Raw genomic sequence first — 19,736 nt, forward strand, 5'->3', positions numbered from 1 at the left:
AGTAAGCCCTCCAAGTGAAATTTTCAATAAGAGCTGAAGTATTCATTCGGAATGAGTTACATTCTGTAAATAAGACATTCGTACTTTAGAGATCATATTAATAATGTTCTGAGAAACAAAAATCTCTGCAAACAAGCCAATTATATAAGTAAAATAGCAATGATATGAAAAAAGTTCTAGTATTTTTGCTTTCTAAAATAACATTAATGTAATTAAATAAATAGAATAAATATGTATTATTAAAGAAATGTGCTGAGAATTTCTTGATTCGATTTAATAAAATCGTTGCGTCAGAAAAGTGAATGAGCTTGAGAAACAGACGAAAGAACTATGCCAGAAAAATGATTCCGAATCCTAAGAAGCATTTAACACTATGCAAAAAGTAACAACATCTCAACTATAAATGTTACAAAACATAATACTCCGAATATAATTTAGTGCTTCTTTTTTATTTCACATGCGTATGCTTTGTAAAAGCATCGCTAACACAATAAATCGCTCAAGAGTGATTAAACATAAACGAGCTTTGCTTTCTTAAATTTATGAATGAACAGTTTTGAAAAAATTGCTGGTTGTTAAAAGATTTGCTTTAATTCCTTTTTTATTTATTTCATGTTTTTCGTCTTTCCAATCAAAACAAGAACAATGAATGGAAGCATAATTCTTCTTTGAATTTTTAATAAACAGCTGAACGAATGGAATTAACTTGTTGAGAATTATAATTAATTTCGCCCACAAGAAAACGCTGAACAAGATACATCCTCCTCCCCACGGCAAGGGAACAATTTAAAATAAAAGTTTAAAATTCAGGGCTTACTTTCAAAAACTTTGGATTGAGCTACGCTAATACAGATATTCAAATAATAGGTACCTGTTAATACCGTAATAAGATCACTCATATGAAGTGGAACAGGTTTCAGTTAGAAGGCATTAAAATTTTAATAATATCATTGAAGATATATTTTCAGTTGATTTTAAAACATTATATCTCCATAAAATAATTTTTGATGCTACTTCAAATAAAATTTTCTGCGAATTTTATAATTTAAGCCAACATCAGGTGTCAAAAGATATATCTCATCTGCCAATGCTAAGTCTGAACGCACATCTTGGGAGTACAATAAAATAATAATAAGTTGGAGTTTTAATCTATCTATAATTGCATAAATAAAAAAAATACAGCTTTCAGCTCTATAACGTTCTTAAAACTATTTTTTAAGGGCGGTGGAGGGGTTAAACGTGCAAACATCAGAGTTAGTAGACAAAGTTATATTAATTGGAAATTTGAAATTTTCTATATTTGCATAAATAAAAAATAATACAACTTTCCTCTTAAGAACTTTCTTAAAACTAAACGGTTTTTAAGGGAGGGGGAGGGGTTAAACGTGTAGCCAACATCAGAGTTAGTAAACAAAGCTAAATATACATATATATAGCATAAAAAATAGCACGCCATCATAGAAAACAAATGATCACAAAAAATAACTTGACTAGAAATTAGCTAGAATGGTTTCTCAGAAATATTCTCGTTTAATTTCTGGTAGTTCTGTACCACAGGCAAACAGCAGTTACAAATTAGCATGTATTTAATTTAATATATATATATAAGCATGTATTTAATTTTATCATAATTTAAAAATACGTGCATGTAATTATTACACAAGTATGAGAGTAGCAATTGCTGATTTTTGACTTCTTTTTTTCCTACCTGTTTAAACTGAAGTTTAGAAACCGAGCTAGAATTGTAATAATTTAATCACATTCATATTTCTTGTCTGTAAGATTTTTATTTCTCTCATTTACGCAGACAGACAGACAGTCTACTACTTAACGAAACTGATTTGAAATTTCACGGGTACGTAAGCATCAGAATTTAAATTTCAGATCCATGTGTCCCTCCGGTTTGCAGTTATAATGTTCATTTGTTATGAACGGAATTTGTTCTCAATTAGTTAGAAATCAAATACCAAATTCTACTCGTCTAGCTGAAGCACTTTTCAGTTATCGAGTTATTGTAATATCGTGTATCAAATACTATTAATGACATTTTTAGCTCACATGTTTTTAAAAACACATTGATTCTTTTCGAATGACACATTTTCTGATTAATGAAAGATGAAAGAATAAAACTATTCTTTAATTCAAACGATTGTTGTGCTCTTGTTTAACACTTTTGTCTTAAGGCAAACAATTGCTGAGATACATCGACATTTTAAAAGAACGGAACATTTTTTGACAATTAACTCAAAATAAGAATTTTATTTTTACTTTATCGACATGAAGTATGCGAAGGTAAAATATTGTAATAGTGATGAATTTCGAGGTCTAGATCTTGAATAATTTCCTATTTTTTTTTTTTTTTTTTTTTTTTTTTACTTCTCTGTCGTCGAAAAATAAATTTTTGATATTATGATCATCTATTTGAGCTCTCGATAACTCAAAAGAGCTTCAGCAATTTGGAAGATATTTCGTATTCGATGTTTATCCAATTTGGATAGAATTTAAATCTCAATTTATAATTTAAAATGTAATTAAAATAATTTACATTAAATCCCAGAATTTAATTTTAGCTATAGCATAGGGCTGAAAATTCTTCAAGAAGATAATTTAAAGACAAACAATTTTTTCTTGAAATGAGCATTTTGTATATTCAATTTTTTACTTTGTTGCAAAAACTGAAGCCATTTTATTTTACCATTGTTGCCAATTTTGGTGCCATGATCACTACGATAATTAATTTTTGTCTATGTGAAGAATTAAAAAAAATAATGTTAAAAAGAAATCTTTTGTTCTTCTTTGACATCATGTTTTGATTGCTTTTAACTGGATGTTCTTATATGCCCTATGAGTCATAATAGCCAATGGTTGATCAAGCATTCCACGTGAATTTATAAACATCATATTTTTTGTGTTATTTAATATTACTTCTTTATTAATGGGTATTGTATAAATAATTAAATAGTTTTCCAATCATGTTTTACTTCTCGCGTGCAATCGATTAATAAATGGGAACCTGTTTTAGGTGCAATTTTAATACGGTGTGTTACAAATGGCATTCAAATGCAGCTCAGACATTTTATTAAATTATTCATTAAATATTTCCTATATTGTATGTCTCGCAGTTGTTTTGCTGAAGTGAATTCAATTTTTACAAGACAATTACATTATTCTCTTTGCATTCAATGTTTTTTTTAAAATATATTTGTGTTATATATAATATCTTGAGAATTTAAACGGAACTCCGGCAGTGTCGAAAATTATCAAATCAAAGGTAAACACTTCCCACTGCACTAATATTTGGTTAATGAACGCTGATTTGAAACTTTATCTCATAGATCTCTCCATATAGAAAACTAATATTTTTTTCTTGTTGACTCACAGAATATCAGTTACAAAATATGACCTCCGAAAACAATATATGGTATATGAATGAAATATTTTTTTCGGAATATCTTGAATGCAATGGAATTAAAAATCTTAGTTATCTTTGTTTTCTAATATCAGTGTATTGCAGATAAATTGATATATTAATTAATTAGTATAAAGAACACGTGTTTAGAATTCCTATGATCTGATTAATAGGAATTTGGAACACGAAATAGAATGCTATGGGGAATGGACGAAATTTTACAAAAATTCATTCGAAAATCTTATTTTCAATTTAGAGTCCAATACAATTAGTGAAATAACAGAGAATAGAAAAATTTCTCTACCACCACAAGAATAAAAAAGCCTCTCAATTCCTAAGACAAACGAGGGCAGAAAATAACAATTCTTCACCAATGCACACAAGTGCCCATTAGACAGTTAGCCGCTATTCTCAAGCATTCAGGTAGGCAAGCAATGCGGGCTTTCTGTTAATTTATAATTTATTAATATAAATTCTTGAAAAATTTGTTGGTGTTGAAAAATGTTCTTCCACGTGTTTCTTCCGTTGTGTTTTATTTATTTTTTCTGTCTTTTCGTTTCAAATAAAATAAGAACCTGTGAATGCAATCTTAAAAACGTCTCCATCATTTGTTTCATCCCACCATATACATAAAAATATAAATATATAAATATGGAGATAAAATTTACTGCAGTCCTTCTGGATTCTATGGGATACACTGTCTTAAGCTGTGTCGCTATAAACTAGCGTCTTTAAACTTGCATTCGTGAACAATGGTATTTGAAAAGATTTAATGTTTTTATAAACATTTTTGATATAACAATTCATAAACAGATCTCTGTATAAATTTCTATATTTGATAAACATATTTCTATATTTGATATATATATAAACTGGAACAGATTTCTAAATTTTAGTCCATTTTTTTCATCGAATTTTAATTTATATAACAGAAATATAAATATTTGATTGCAGTCTTCACTTTCTGAATCAATGCTTACGCAATCTTAGTTCAGTGTCCTCGTGGTGTCGTTTCTCACACTTTTGATTAAGTAGTATTATTTGAAAAAGTGCAAGAAATTTACAGCAGAGGTATTTCCGAGAAATCAAATTTCATTTTTAATTTGGAAGTCATGAGCTAACAAAGTTTGCTTTCATAATGTTAAGATAAATGTTTGAGCTTTTATACACATTATAAAAAGTAATATAACTATAGACCTAATATATAGACGTATAATAATTTATTTCATTAAAATATACAGTACACTAGAGTAGGAGTATCCAGCCTAATATGACGGAAAAGAGGGTGGGTTAACAAAAAAAGCATGATAAACAGAATTCTATGTATTTATTTCATTATCCACCAATACAAGAAAACAGTCTTTATATGCAGCACAACACTTTTCAATTGCTGCACAATTTTTTCTCCAGTCCCCCACTCAACTTTTCACGACTCCTAACTCTGAAAGTTATATTTTGTGCTACTTCACCAGAGTTTAGTCGCTATATAAAGTGTAATAAAGTTTGAAATCTTTACTACGGTACATTTAAATAAACATTAAGCATACAGTATGAACAATTTACGAATACCATATGTATTGTGCAGTTATAATCCGAAACTGCAGCAACAATTGATGTCCGTTAAACACTGCGAAACATTGAACAAGGGCCTCTTATTTTCCTGTCCCAACTTGTCTTTCGCACCGGATAGAGGAAGCAGGATGGAGGAACGTAGCAGACACCGTCTTCAAATGTCTTGACATTGTTTCCAGTGTATTCCAATTCCTCGCTTTCCTTCTTCAATTAAGATAAAAGAAAAATAGGTCGGGAAATGGGAAGCCAGCTATGTGCGAACCGGATATTCGGGAGTGCACTGTAGAATATTCTAAACATTTTACACTCATGCAAGATATAATTATAAACAAAAAGAAATAATTTATATGTAACATAATTTTCAAACATAAAGCTTAAAGTTCTTCAAATATCAATATATTAATATTTAAACATGAACAAGGGAACATTTAATGGGGCATGAAAAACAACATCTCATTATTATGAGTACTGATTTTTAAAATAATTATAAAATGGTGCTTTTCTGATATCCCAAACTATCATCAAATTGCATACATTTATTTAAGATCTTATTTGATACTAATGAAGATTTGTATTTTTTTAAATGAAGATGCGTTTATGTATGCATTATTATTGTTCACTTCATTTTAACATGAGAATATGTCAAAGATTTCTGGGTGTGCAAAAGGTATAAAATCACCGTACGCTTAACGATGCAATAACATTTTATTAATGGTCCTTACTCTTAACTCTAGGACTGAGTCTGTGTCCCTATATTAGGCAAAAAAAAATTTTCCAGCTGCCTCACTGAATTTTGCTTACAAATCAAGCCCTACCCCAATAGAAAATTTTCCTACACTATATAAGTATAGAGAGTCAAATTTTAGTTATCATATCTTCAATAAGAATGCTGACACCTTTGAAATAAAACTGCAAACGCACCTCAAATCTACGGCTAAAGAGTCACATCATTAGAAAAACTGAATATTTTTTTTCTTTCTTTTATCAAAATATTATAATTAAGTAAATAGAAAAAATATGGATCATAAATGTCACGCGCTTAGAATTTCTTGATCCGATTCATACAATCGTTGTACCAGGAAGGTGAATGAGTGAGAAACAGACGAAAGAATTATATATCCCTAAAAATACTACCAGTCGAATATAGCATTTAATATTACGAATAACGTAATAAAATCTGAATAATAACTCCGACAAAAATGGAAGTTCAGAAACACAATTAAATTCTACTTTTTATTTCTTGTGCGCACGCTTTGTAAAAGCAACGCAATTCGAAATCAGATACCGAGACTATAAGATCAACAAATTGGCACATTTCTCTTATATTTAAGAATGCAAAGTTTTGAGAAAATTGCTGGTATTGCAAAATTGTCCTCCATACTCTTTATTTAGTTTTTTCGGTTGTTTGGTTATTAAAATTAAGACAGGAGCCAATGAATATTAAAGGTAATTTAGATGTATTCCGGGGGAAAAGGTCGTCTTATGTAGACAAAATAAATCTCGGCTAATTCTTATGAGTATTTTTTTTCGTTACACACTACAATTTCTATAATGCCGATTGAAAGGTTGTACCCTCATAAACTTCAAATTACCGAAATAATTTTTATCTGAGACTCAAGAGTAACTGATGTTACAATTGTGGTCTCAATTATTATATTTCATATTGCTGTAATGAATCAATATGCAAAAAAATATTCCTGCGAGACAAAATATATAAAATCATGGCAAAAAACGCTATACTCAGCATTAATATTTTATTAACAGCTGCTACTCTTATGTCCTGCTGTGAGTCTCTGCTCTTAGAGCAAGTTAAAATATTTCAAGTTCACTCCTGAATGCCACTTAAGATCACCAAGAGAAATTTTCATTTAAAGGATTAAACTTTAATTCCCAGAAATATCACAAGTTTAAACTGTCAGATTTGACAATCAAATTTTAGTGATCATTTTAACATTGTATGGTGTAATTCAAAGTTCTTAAAACGCACCGCGAATTTATATTAAATAGCAATAGAATTGAGAAATTTCCTTATTTTCTTTTAATTTATATTTATCATTATCTTATCTTTATTTTATTCTTATCATTATCTTTAATTTATCTTTGTTCATTATCTTTTCTTTAATTATCTGTTTAATTATGGTAAACTTCTTATTTAAAGCAATACAGGACGATTTTGGGACGTACCTCGTAATTTTGATCCGCGGTCAGTTGTCGAGGATGACACCTTAGCTGGCATTCCCTCTGCAAAGTTCCAAGCCATGCCATTGGCATTTTGCTGAAGGTATAATTCGCAACAGAAAAAAGAACGAGTTGCGAAAAAAGAAAGAACTGTCTTTCACAATTACGAATTCAAATATATATGTTTCAAACGCAATTCAGACTTCTTTTTATGTATTCGTGTTCATACTTCATAAAAGAAACGCGTTCACAAAACTCTTTGGTCTAAAGACGGCAACAGCGTACTGTCTTTTTGCTACATCTATGATTATAAATTCTTGAAAAAATTATTTGTGTTGAAAAATTGACGTCCTTGTTTTGTTTATCTCTGGATGTCTATAAAATGTGTCTTGGCGCAGCATTACCAACTCTGGTTCTTGTGCTATAAAAATCCAATCTCCAACGAGATATAGAGCAAGATAGCGAGAGCAATCCAATGTTGTCATTATCTTGTACGTCCATGATTTGTTTTGATTTAGTTATCATACCAACTAAGGCAATAATGTAGATTTGCTGTCATAAAACTTTTTAATACAACTGAAATGAATTAAAATTATTGATAAATTCGTTTTTTTTCCCTCTACGATAAACCAATGATCAAAAGGGCAGTGGTGGCCTGGTGGTAAGATCTGAGCTATGTGAGGTTGTTCCAGGGTACTTTTGGCCCAGACTTCATGTTAATGGACGATAACGCGCGTCCACACAGAGCCCAGATCGTTGATGATTTTCTTGAGGAAGACGTTATTCGACGTATGGACTGGCCCTCGAGGTCTCCGGAACACTATCCTATTAAACATGTTTCGGATGGTCTCGGAAGAACCATTGCACAGCGTAACCGCCCTCCTAGTTAAAAGCCGCGCTTTTGGGAGAATGGGCTCCATTGCCCCAAGCATTTATTGACACCCTCATAAACAGTATGAAAGCTCGTTGTGAAGCCTCTATAGCAGTGCACGGTGGTCACACTTCATATTATACAGGCTTTCCCCGAGATAAATGCTTATCTCTGGTTCATAAAGTTACGCTTTTTGATATGCCCTAATTCTTAATTCCCAATTAAAATCTTTTCCGTGTTGTTATGTGTCTATGTTCTTTCTTCCATTATAGTGTACCTATGTGCCACATTTCGTGGCAATACAATGAATAGTTTTCCATTTTTCACAGATTTTATGTTTGTAACTTTAATTTTGGATATGAGTGTATATTTCATATGCAATCAGTCAAGCAGCTTAATTTCTTCCATAAACTAAAATGTAGGAGGGTTGTTTGACACTGTAACGGTTAAATCTTTGTTTGTTTAAAGTTGTATTGCTTTCGTTTTTCTTTCCGATTGAATTTCTCACTTGTTATTACAATTATTTTCAAAATGATTCATTTCATTTTGATTTCAGACAAATGGCCAACAATTTTTGCTGTGCATTAATAGATTTGTGATAAGCAGAATTTCAAAGCATTTAGTAAATATTTTGACAAAAAAAAATATTATCGGCCGGAAAAAAGTGAAATTTTTCTAACAATCCCTATATATGATAATGGGCTTTAATGAGTATAAGAATAATATATATTAATAAAATAATATATTAATAAAATTGTTATCTTAGGATTAACAAATGCCACATTATTGTTCGGAGAAATAACCAGCTTGATATTAGCATTTTTATTACAATTGTTTTTGCGTTGAAAACTTTAAAGCTGTTTAGCTCGGTTTGCTTTTTTTTGCATAAAAATATTTAAAATGTAATATAATTTTTATAAAATTATACTTTAAAGGATTTAAAAAGGAATACACCAAAATTTGGACATACACCAAGTAACAAAGTGATTTCAGTTTTGAAAATGAAATATAATCTTATTCTTTTGATAAAATTTTCCGTTACATAAATTTTTTTATAACGCCAGTAAAATGGTACATTTAAAGTCACCGTCAAAATTACTTACAGAATATACCCTCCAAGACATTAAATGTTTTTCTCAATATTTTAAAGTTATACTATGATAGCTTAGACATTCAGAATTTTGTAATCATTTTATGAAGATTCTGTCTAAAAGAGAAATACTGAAAAACACTTCCAAATATGCGATAAATAGCAATGAGATAAGAATATTTGAACACCATTGCATTTCTACTGCCACATTATTGCTAATTGAGTAAATAGATTAAATATGCATCATTAATGGCAGGTACTTATATTCTCTTAATGATACAAAAAATCTTAGCATCAAGAAAGTGAATGAGTTTGGGTAAAAGAAGAAACAATTCTAATTCTCTTGAGTAACTCCATACTCAAGTAGAACACTTAGAAACACTTAAAAAGCAATTATATAACAACAACAACAAAAATAAAGTGAAAATCATCAAACAACCTTTTTTACATACTTCCGCGCACTTTTCGCTCAAGCGAAAACGGCGCTATTTCAAAATAGTCTGAACATTTACAGCCGTGTTTATTTCTGTTGTGTTTATAAATACAAGTTTTTCAAAAAATTGTTGGTGTTGAACAATTTTCTTGAATACTCCCTTTTTAAGTATTTTTATATGCCCAGTTATTCCAATTAAAGAAAGAACGTATGGTTTAAATCCTAATACTGTTTTGAACTTTTACCGAATGAGAGGTGGATAGAATTAAATTGTTGAGAAATTAAGTTTCTTTCCCCCGTAAGATATCAACATTCAAATATTACATCCACCCTCCTCCTTAAAAAGAAATTTTTCTATAAGATGTTAAAAATAATTGTTTTGTTCTAAAATCCTTGGATTCAGCTATGGCCCGGAACTAAATATATAACATTAATGACATGCGCTTAGAATTTTTTAATTTCAGTCAATCAGTATTTGATACAGGAAGGAGAATGAGTTTGAGCGGCAGACGGAAGAATTTTATTTCACCAGGATGACTCCGACACCAGAGATGTAATATTACTTAAAAATTAATAATAAATCCTCCAATAGTGACACTAAAAAGAAATTCCTGAAAATCATTAAACGCTTTATTTTATATTCTTGAGCGCACCGAAACGCAATCTCGCTGCTGTAGTGTGGAAGTTTAGAAGTGGGTGCCAGCTTAGTTGTCTTCCTCGCCATCTGACCGCGGTTCAACATTATGAGTTCCACCCCAACATAGACCTAGTGTTGCTTTAAAACGGCATGTTAATATAGCTAAACTAAATTAATCCGAAAAAGCAAAAACAGCGATGTTTCTATATAGTGTTCGGGCAAATAGTAACCATAACTGTGCTTGAATTAGATGTGTGAAGAGCCTAAGTGACAGGCCCTTCTACTCTGAGGTAGCTAGAAGCAGAGCTAAAAACAGAAACAATGTACCGTTGGGGTGTAAGTTGACTAGAAAAAGGATGGCTTATATACTAACAAATAAATCAATAATACATACTGATAGATTTTCTAGTTACCCAAAGATGTCAGAATGAAGTAGAGTGGCTACTTTTCTATTAATATGAAAACAATGTTGAGATCAATTAACATTATAAAAGAGTGGTACGTTTTTTAGAATTAAAAATATTATTTTTACGCTATTGAAATAAAGTATACAAAAAGAAAATCTTACAAAGGTCACAACATTCTAGATCTAGATTTTGACGAGTTTGTTCGCTTTAGAATTCTCGGACTTCCATAAATAATTTTTTGACAATACGTGTCTTTACTTGAGAACTTGATGACTTAAAAGTTCTCACGCTAATTGGAAAAAAAATTAGCGTTTTGTTTTTATCAAATTTTGTACATAGTTATACATGTAGAAGCAGTGCTTTCCTAACGCATACATGTAGCAAAAACCAAAAACGGTGCTCCAACTGCTATCACATTTATAAATATAGATTCTTAAAAACTTGTTAGTGTAGAAAAATTTGCTTCCATGCATTTCTTATGTATTACTATTGTTGTAGTGTGTGTATGTTTGTTACAGTGAAAACCCTAAATCACTGAAAAAGCTAATTAACTAGGGAAAACGTGTTTTAACTGACAGCTCTAGGGAGAACCCGATTTCACTAGGAAAAACGCGTTCTTATTGACAGCGTTTGGGAGATCCCGGATTAACATGTTCCTTCCAATTAAGACAACAACCTACAAACTCAGTCATAATACTCTTTTGAGCTTTTGACGGTTGGTAGCTGAATAGAATAAATTTGTTGAGAAATTAAATACTTTTCCCTACGGAAATCCCAAGGGTAATGGCCAAATGTTTCATATAAACTGCCATGAAAATGTAAATATTTGAATAAAAGATAATATTTAAGTGATTTCCCTCAAAATGTTTGGATTAAGCAAACTTAGTTCTGTGGCACCCTGATATAGTTTCTCACACTGTTGTTAGAATGGTATCATTCGAAAGAATGAAATACTTTTGAATAAGAAACTTACAGCAGAAATATTTCCGAGAAATCAAATTTAATTATTTCAATTTTATGTTTTACGAATTTATGAGCTAACAAAATTTATTTTCATAATTTTAAGATAAATATTTGAACTTTTATATTCATCATAAAAAATAATATGACTTGAATTTTTTCATAAGGAAGTATACAATAACACTCGAATAAGAGTGTCCGCCCTAAAGTGACGGAAGGGCAAACAAGATAAAGAAAAAGCGAGATAGGCCTGAACTCTATATACTCATTTCTTTGCCCACCAATACGTGAATACAACGCTTTTGTATGCAACACAACAACTATCAATTTCTTAAGATTGTTTTCCAGTTCCCCACTCATACCAATTCATATCTCCGAGACTTTTATTTTATGCTATTACACCACCGTTTAGTCTCTGTTTAGCGCAAATTTTAGAAATTTTTTTTTTATTTATTACCCATTTTGAAATCTTTACTGTGGTGCATTTAAATAAGAATTAAGCCTACCCCAAGAACAATTGAAGGCTATTGTACTTTATCTGCAAATACAATCTGAAATAGTTGAGCAGTTGTTCCTAATTACACACTAAAGAAACAATGGACAATGCGGTATTCTTTTCTTGTCACAACTTGTATTTCGCACCCGACACGTTCGAGTATCGTAGCAGACACTGGCTTCAAATGCCTTGGCAAGGTTTCCAATACAAAGCATTGTCTTCCTCATTTAATTACGATGAAAAAAATAATAGGCCATAAAGACGCGAACCGGATTACCGGGAGTATAATTTTGAATATCCTACACATTTTTTTTACTCATACACGATAATATAATTATAAAAAAGTAACAATTTATATGTAACATAATTTTACAAAATTAAAGCTTAATGTTCTCTAAATACCAATACATTAAAATTTGAACATAAACCAAATAACATGATTATTTAATGGGGCATGGAAAATAACATATCAGTCCTATGAGTAGTGTTTTTGAAAATGATTATAAAATGATGCATTTCTGATAGCCTAAACAATCATCAAATTACTTTTTTTTGTTTAATACCTCATTTATTACTAATCATAAAATTTATTGTTTAAAACAATGATGCATTTTTCTACACATTATTATTGTTCACTTGATTGTAAAATAAGGAAATGCCAAAGACTTCTGCGGTAGCAAAAAATATACAATCAAGATAAGCTTATCGATGCAGTATTATTTCCTTATTTTTCCTTATTTGGTCCTTATTCTAAACTCTAGGACTAAGTCTGTGTTCCTATCACAAGGATTTTTTTTTCTAGCTGTCTCATTGAATTTCACATACAAATTAAGCCCCCCCCCTAACCAAGAAAAACTTTCCTATACTATGTAAGCGCAGAGAGTCAAATTTTAGCGATCATGCCTTCAATGTGAATGTTTAATACCTGTGAAAAGAAAAAAAGAAAACAGCAAATGCACCTCAAATCTGCGGTTAAAAAGCGGCATGATTTAAAAATTTGTATGATTTTTGGTTCCTCGTTGTGCCAGAGCGGTGAATGAGTTTGAGAAACAAATGAAAGAATTTTATTTAACAAGAATGACTCCGAGTCCAAACGGCACTTAACATTACGCAAATGTAATAATACCTGAAAAATAACTGTAACAAAACTTCATCTGAATAAAAAAAGAGATTATACGAACTTTTATTTCGCGTGCGCACGCTTTGCCAAAGCAAAACCAGCACTTTTACAAATCCATACGCAGGAAATTTATAACAATTAAGGTCCTACTCTTATATTTAAGAATGCAAAGTATTTAAAAAATTGCTGGTATTAAAAAATTACATTCCGTACTCTTTATTTAGTTATTTCGGGTAATTGGCCTTTCCAATTAAAACAAGAACCAATAATTGTTAAAGTTTACTGAGATGTAATCCAATGGAAAAGTTTATTTTACATAGACATAAAAAATTTCAGCTATTTCTTATGGAAAGTTTTCATAAACTTCAAATTATCGACAGCTCTTTATCTGAGATTCAATTCTGGTATGAATTATTATATTCCACAGGGTTGTAATGAAATAATATGGAAAAAATTCCTGCGGGACAGAAAAAGATCAAATCAAAGCAACAAACGCTTAGCGCAGCATTAATATTTTATAAATAGCTTCTAATCTTATCTCCTCGGTGAGTCTCTGCTCTTAGAGCAAGTTAAGAGCAGAGACTCACCATAGATGGATAAAAAAAATGTTAATGACATTCGATTGGATTTTTTTGGGTTGATGAAGGCCTTTTTTAGGGTCAGTTATATTAACGTTCCGTTTTAAAGCAGCACTAATGCTATTTTGGGATGCACCTCGTAATTTTGAACCGAGGTCAGATGACGAGGATGACACCTGAGCTGGGCGCCCCTCACCAAACTTCCACGCCACACCAGCAGCAGTTTGATGTAGGCAAACTTCGCAACAGAAAAAAGGACGAGTTGTGAAAAAAGACGAAATAAACATATTTCACATTATCAAATTCGAACATTTAGGTTGTAACTTTAACATTAAATAAGAGATAACCATTTCTTTACAATAGAAAAAAAAATGCATTGTTTGAAATGCATATTAAACTTTTTTTTATGTATTCGTACGCATGGTTCGCAAAAGCAACGCGCTTTCATAAAATAGTGGAATAAAGTTCCGTGACGGTTTTCTCTCGTTTTTGCTACATTTATGATTATAAAATCTTGAAAAAATAGTTCGTATTGAAAAATTGGCTCAGTTTATTACCATGGTTTATCTACCATGGTTATAAAGGGAGGGTTATCTCTCGTTATCTACCATGTGTCTCGGCATGATATATGCCAAATATGTTTTTATGGCACAAGAGCCAGAGTTGGATCTTGTGCCATAAAAAATACAATCCAATCCAGAGCTCTCGTTACTTTTCACACACATGTTGTTTTTTTTTTGCTTTAGTTATCATATCAACTAAATCAAGAATCTATAAATGAAGTCATAACATTTTTTGGTACAATTTAAATGGATTAAAATTATTGACAAATTCGGTCAATTAAAATTATTGACAAAACGAAAATTGATATATTCGGTATTTTCATCTAAAACAAAACCAATGATCAAAAGGGCCGTGGTTGTCTGGTGGTAAAGTCACGGCTTCGGAGCCAGAGGGTTTCAGGCTCGGGACGCTATTCCACCGATGAACCATCGGTTTTCGTCTAAATCCGTCAGGATCAAAATTACTCCAGCTGGTGTGGTGTGAAATTTTGGTGAGGGAGAAACTTGGAGAGTTGAAATTTTTTTTCCAACCTTCCTTTTTAAGTATTTTTATGTTTTAGGTTTATTCAAATAAAAGAAAGAACTTATAAATTAAATCATAATACTGACTTGAACATTTAACGAACGGGAGGTGAATGGAATTAAATTGTTCAGAAATTAAGTCACTTCCCCCCATAAAATATCAAAATTTAGATATTTCATCATTATCATTCAAAAGAAAATTTTAAACAAAACATTGAAAATTCTGGTTTTCTTTCAAAAACTTGGATTTGAGCTGTATCTGTTCAGAACTAAATATATAACATTAATGACATGCGCTTATGTATTTTTTAATTTGATTCAAGCGATCTTTGTTAGAGAAAGGAGAGTGAGGTTAGGTAACAGATGAAATAATTATATTCAACAAGAAAAATTCTGAAACCACGTGAGCATTTAACATTGCTAAAAAAATTAATAATATTACGACTTTACAGACACAAAAGAGAAATATCCGAAACTCATTAAATATTTCGCGAAATCAAAAGCAGCGATGTTTCTGTACAGTGTACGAGTGTAAACTCAACCACAATGGTGTTTTGAATAAAATGTGTGGAAGATCTTTAGTGCCTAGGGTACTTCTACTTAATTTGAGGTTGCTGCCATCAGTGGAAAAAATTGAAGCAATATACCATTGGTGCGTTAGTTGAGTAGAAAAAGGATTGCTTATATGCTCCTAAGATGAAAACTGAAGCAATTCATTAGATGCAATTTAATCTTCAGAACAAGCAATGCAGGTTTAAGTGGAAAAGTCCATCTAGTAGTAGAGTAAGGAAAGGCGTGTTTTCCATTGCAATAGGCAAAGTTAATTTGCTCCTTGATTGTGGAATTTTAATGAGTTTTGAATTTATTGAAGGTTAGACAGAGTTTGAATTTATTGACTGACAGTGATCAATTTCTTGTCAAAGTTGGTACAAAATTTGATATATGTATACATTTTGGATGTTAAATCTGTGTACCAAATTTTCTTCTTCCAGCTATCTTCGTCTGGAAATTGTCATGTTAATTCAACTAACAGGGTACACGCATTTCCTCTAAATAAATTTCGTTCAGAATTTGATAGAAACATACAAATTGAATGTTAAGGCTATATACAGAATTACATTCGTCTAACGCAAATTATCCAATTCAGACACAGACCTAACTCCATATTTTCTTCGTATTTAGAAAAATCTAAAACTTGGAGATTTGTCAAATTTTCGAGAGCGAGGTATTCTTGCATTACCAATAAGTACTATTTGTGTTTCAGAAACAGTATTATACATTGTGCTTATATATATATATATATATATATATATATATATATATATATTAATATTAATTGCTTATTTTCAAAAATTAATTTGGTAACAGTAAATTATGCCCTATTACTAATATTCATTGCCATCAATATGAAAAAATGGAACGCATTTTAGAACATAGATTACACTAATTAAGAAAAACGAATTAAAAAAAAACTTTTCTTCATAATTTTCTGTGCATGCTCTAAAATCAAAAAAAAAAGGAGCCGCACTTAAATAAAAATGTCAATCTTTTGTTCATAGAACACACAATATTCTGACATGTAAATTAATATAAAAAATTTTTTGAAGGAAATGTTGGTGCGTTTTAGTAATTTTCATCTTCAAAAAATTTTCTTTTTAGTAATTTTATGCGATAGTATTGTTTCTTCTTTTAATTTTACAAATAATATGTCAATGCTACCATGCTAATTTTTCTATATATATTTATACATAAGAATGTCTACTGTTTGAAATTTTACATTTTTTAAACTTTAAAAGGCCAGCTGATAAATGAAATGTAGTTGTAGAAAACTTTATTATTTAGGCACGAAATGCACGAAAGATTAAAGACATGAATTTTGTTTTACAATAAAATATTTAAATATGAAACAATTTTGTAATAATATTCGGAATTCTTATTTCAATTAAGACATTTGAATTTCAACAGCCAGTAGGCGATCCTTTATCTTATAATACTACATTAATGAAGCGACACTAAATTTGATCTCTATGAAATCACAATGTTTAAGATACTTTGATTTGTTAATGCGTTAAATTTTACAATGTTTCCAGTTTGGTAGAAATATTCGCAATTCTATGAATTTTAGTTTTAGAAAATCTTAATTTCGCATCAATGCTGCCGATAAAGTTTTATAATCCCGACAATCAAATTTTAAACATTAAACATTTAGATAGAATGAAAAAAATTTAGCTTGATGAAATTTAATTATCTTGATGAATTTTATTTGATTAAATTTAATCTTGATGAAGCAAGATTAAATTTGATCTCTCTAAAATCACAATGTTTTGGTGTATTAGACATGTTAATGGGTTTAATTTTACAAATATTTCAATTTTATTGAAACTTTCGTAATTCTTTGACTATCACCTTAGAAAAATCTTTAATTTCGCCTCAAAGTTTCCGATAATCTGTTATACTTCCGGGACTCTATCTATAAACATTAGGCAATTAGGATTAATGAATTTAAAATTTGTACATTTAATTAACCAGTATTAATTAACTTGCATGGAACAATACAAAATCCAATTTTAAATGTAGTTCAATTATTTCTACAGTTTCTTAGCAAAATACAGCAGTTTTATGGATTGACTTTATTATTTCTATTTGTTTCATTTCATTAGTTTTTAGGTAATATAAATGTACGAGAGTATTGTAATCTTAGAAATATTATTATTACAGATGTTTCTGAAATGTTTTTTTATGGCTTTTAATGTAATGTGCTTTATAATGTTTTTAATCTGACATAACATAAAATATCTTATTCAATTATTTTAATAGAAAATATTATTATTATTATTTGTTTTTGAAAAGAAATTTAATTTCGTTGTTGATGAGTCAGGGAAATTTATTCATTATAAATTATAACTATCTGAGTGCGTTTGATAATTTTATCGTCGGTCGCATAGAGTTTTCAGCATTTCAATTACCATGCAATTGTTTCAACTGATTCTAATGCGTTTTAATAATTGCATGAAGTGCCATTTATTTTTTGTGCTTAGTTATTTATTAAATTTACCAATCTAAATATTCAATAAACAGTATTGCAGGAAAATGCATCAAAAATTCCTTAGGAAATAAAAAAGAAGAGTTTTGACCTAAAAATTTATGATTATTACATACTAACGTGAATCAGAAAATTTTCAGAATGTAAATGTTATATTTATTCGTCCGATTTTAATTATACTTTTCAGTAAATAAAAATTACTCTAAAGTATTTTATTTTTAACTACCTTTATACAACAATATTACGAGTTGTCAGTAGTATTTACGCCTCCCAAATTCAAGTATACTCCGAGTTCATGTTCTTGTAAAATGTAAACATCTCCTCCCATCTTCTCTCTCACCCTAATTGTATAAATAAGCGCATCCTGGCGCATGCGCAAAAACGTGGAGGATTTTCTAATCCAAGAATGAACAATAGAATTTTTTTATGTTTCTACATTAAAAAAAACCCCTTTAATTTAACAGATACGTTAATTTTTAAAATTTTAAAGAAAAGCTGAAAATTTTGTTTTGATATTAGAAAAGTAAAATTTTGTTAACACGTAATTTCGAAACGAATAGATGGAATTAATGAAATTTTTTTGCGGGTATACTTCTGCTGTAATTTTAAACCGTTGAGTGTTGAACTGAGTGTTAAAAATGAGTGTTGAATTCAAATATTTTAAAATTTGTTCACATTTCAATACCTAGACAGTCCCTTATGAAGGTTATAATTCAAAGTTTTTAACCCATATTGAAACACTCATAAAAACAAACATAGGGTACAAACATTTTTAACGATAAACAAACATTTTTAAAGATATGATCATTGTAAGGATCTTACACACATAAAACAATAATTGTAAATATTTTTTTTAATACAGACTGTTCTATAAATAGGACAACGGTCCAATACACTACTGAAAATTATAAACTTTGAGTTATCTTACCAAAAAGATTTCATAAATGGAATTCCGAAAAACAGTCTCTATATAGTCTAACATTGCACATTTTTCAAATTGTTATACTATTTTTCTTATTTGAAAGTGCACTTATAAGATTTTTTAGTACAATCTGAAAGGTTTAAAATTGTTGAGAAATTCGATTTCTTTCCCCATGCTAGTAAACCAAAGATCAAAGTCTAGATGTTTCATTCTCTGAAATCATTTGGTTAAACTACCTTAAAACAGGTATTCTAATTTTACTTATCAATAATGATCTGTTTAATAAGATCAGATGAGATACGACACATTTTAGTTTAAGGTACTTTAGTCTTATTATTATCCCTGGAAATATATAAAAAAGTTTTTATTTAACTAAAGTAATTTTTTCATCTATTTTAAGATCAATTTTCTACTGAAGCAAAATGAAGTGCTAACATGATATCCCATCTTCCAAATCTAATTCAAATCACTTCAATCCTTCGAGTAAAGTAAATTTGAATTTAAAATAATATATATTTGGAAAATAATGCACTAACACAATTTACAATTCAAAACTCTACTAAAACATTTCGTTAGTTTGAAGTGGTCTCTTCAATAGTTTTTCGTATATTCTCTAATAAATGTACCTGTGTATTACAAAATGCATGCCATTGACGAAGAGTGGCCAAGAAAGAGCCTATCAGCGATGCGATCTTGGGTAACTAATCGTTAGAATGAAGTTTTTAAACAAAGACAAGAAAACCGAATATATGTATTTGTTCTTTATTTTTTAACTAATTGAAACCAAAATTTGAATCTGAATTACAGCGGAAGTCACAAAATCCCATCCTAATCGTATATAATTAAATCATTGTGTTTTCGGTTTATGTCGTTTACATTCTTTTGAAATTGCAGTATAACACTCTATTTACAGTTTGTTGAATTCGATTCGACAT

This window comes from Argiope bruennichi, chromosome 11, assembly GCF_947563725.1.
Source record: "Argiope bruennichi chromosome 11, qqArgBrue1.1, whole genome shotgun sequence".
Lineage (NCBI taxonomy): Eukaryota > Metazoa > Arthropoda > Arachnida > Araneae > Araneidae > Argiope > Argiope bruennichi.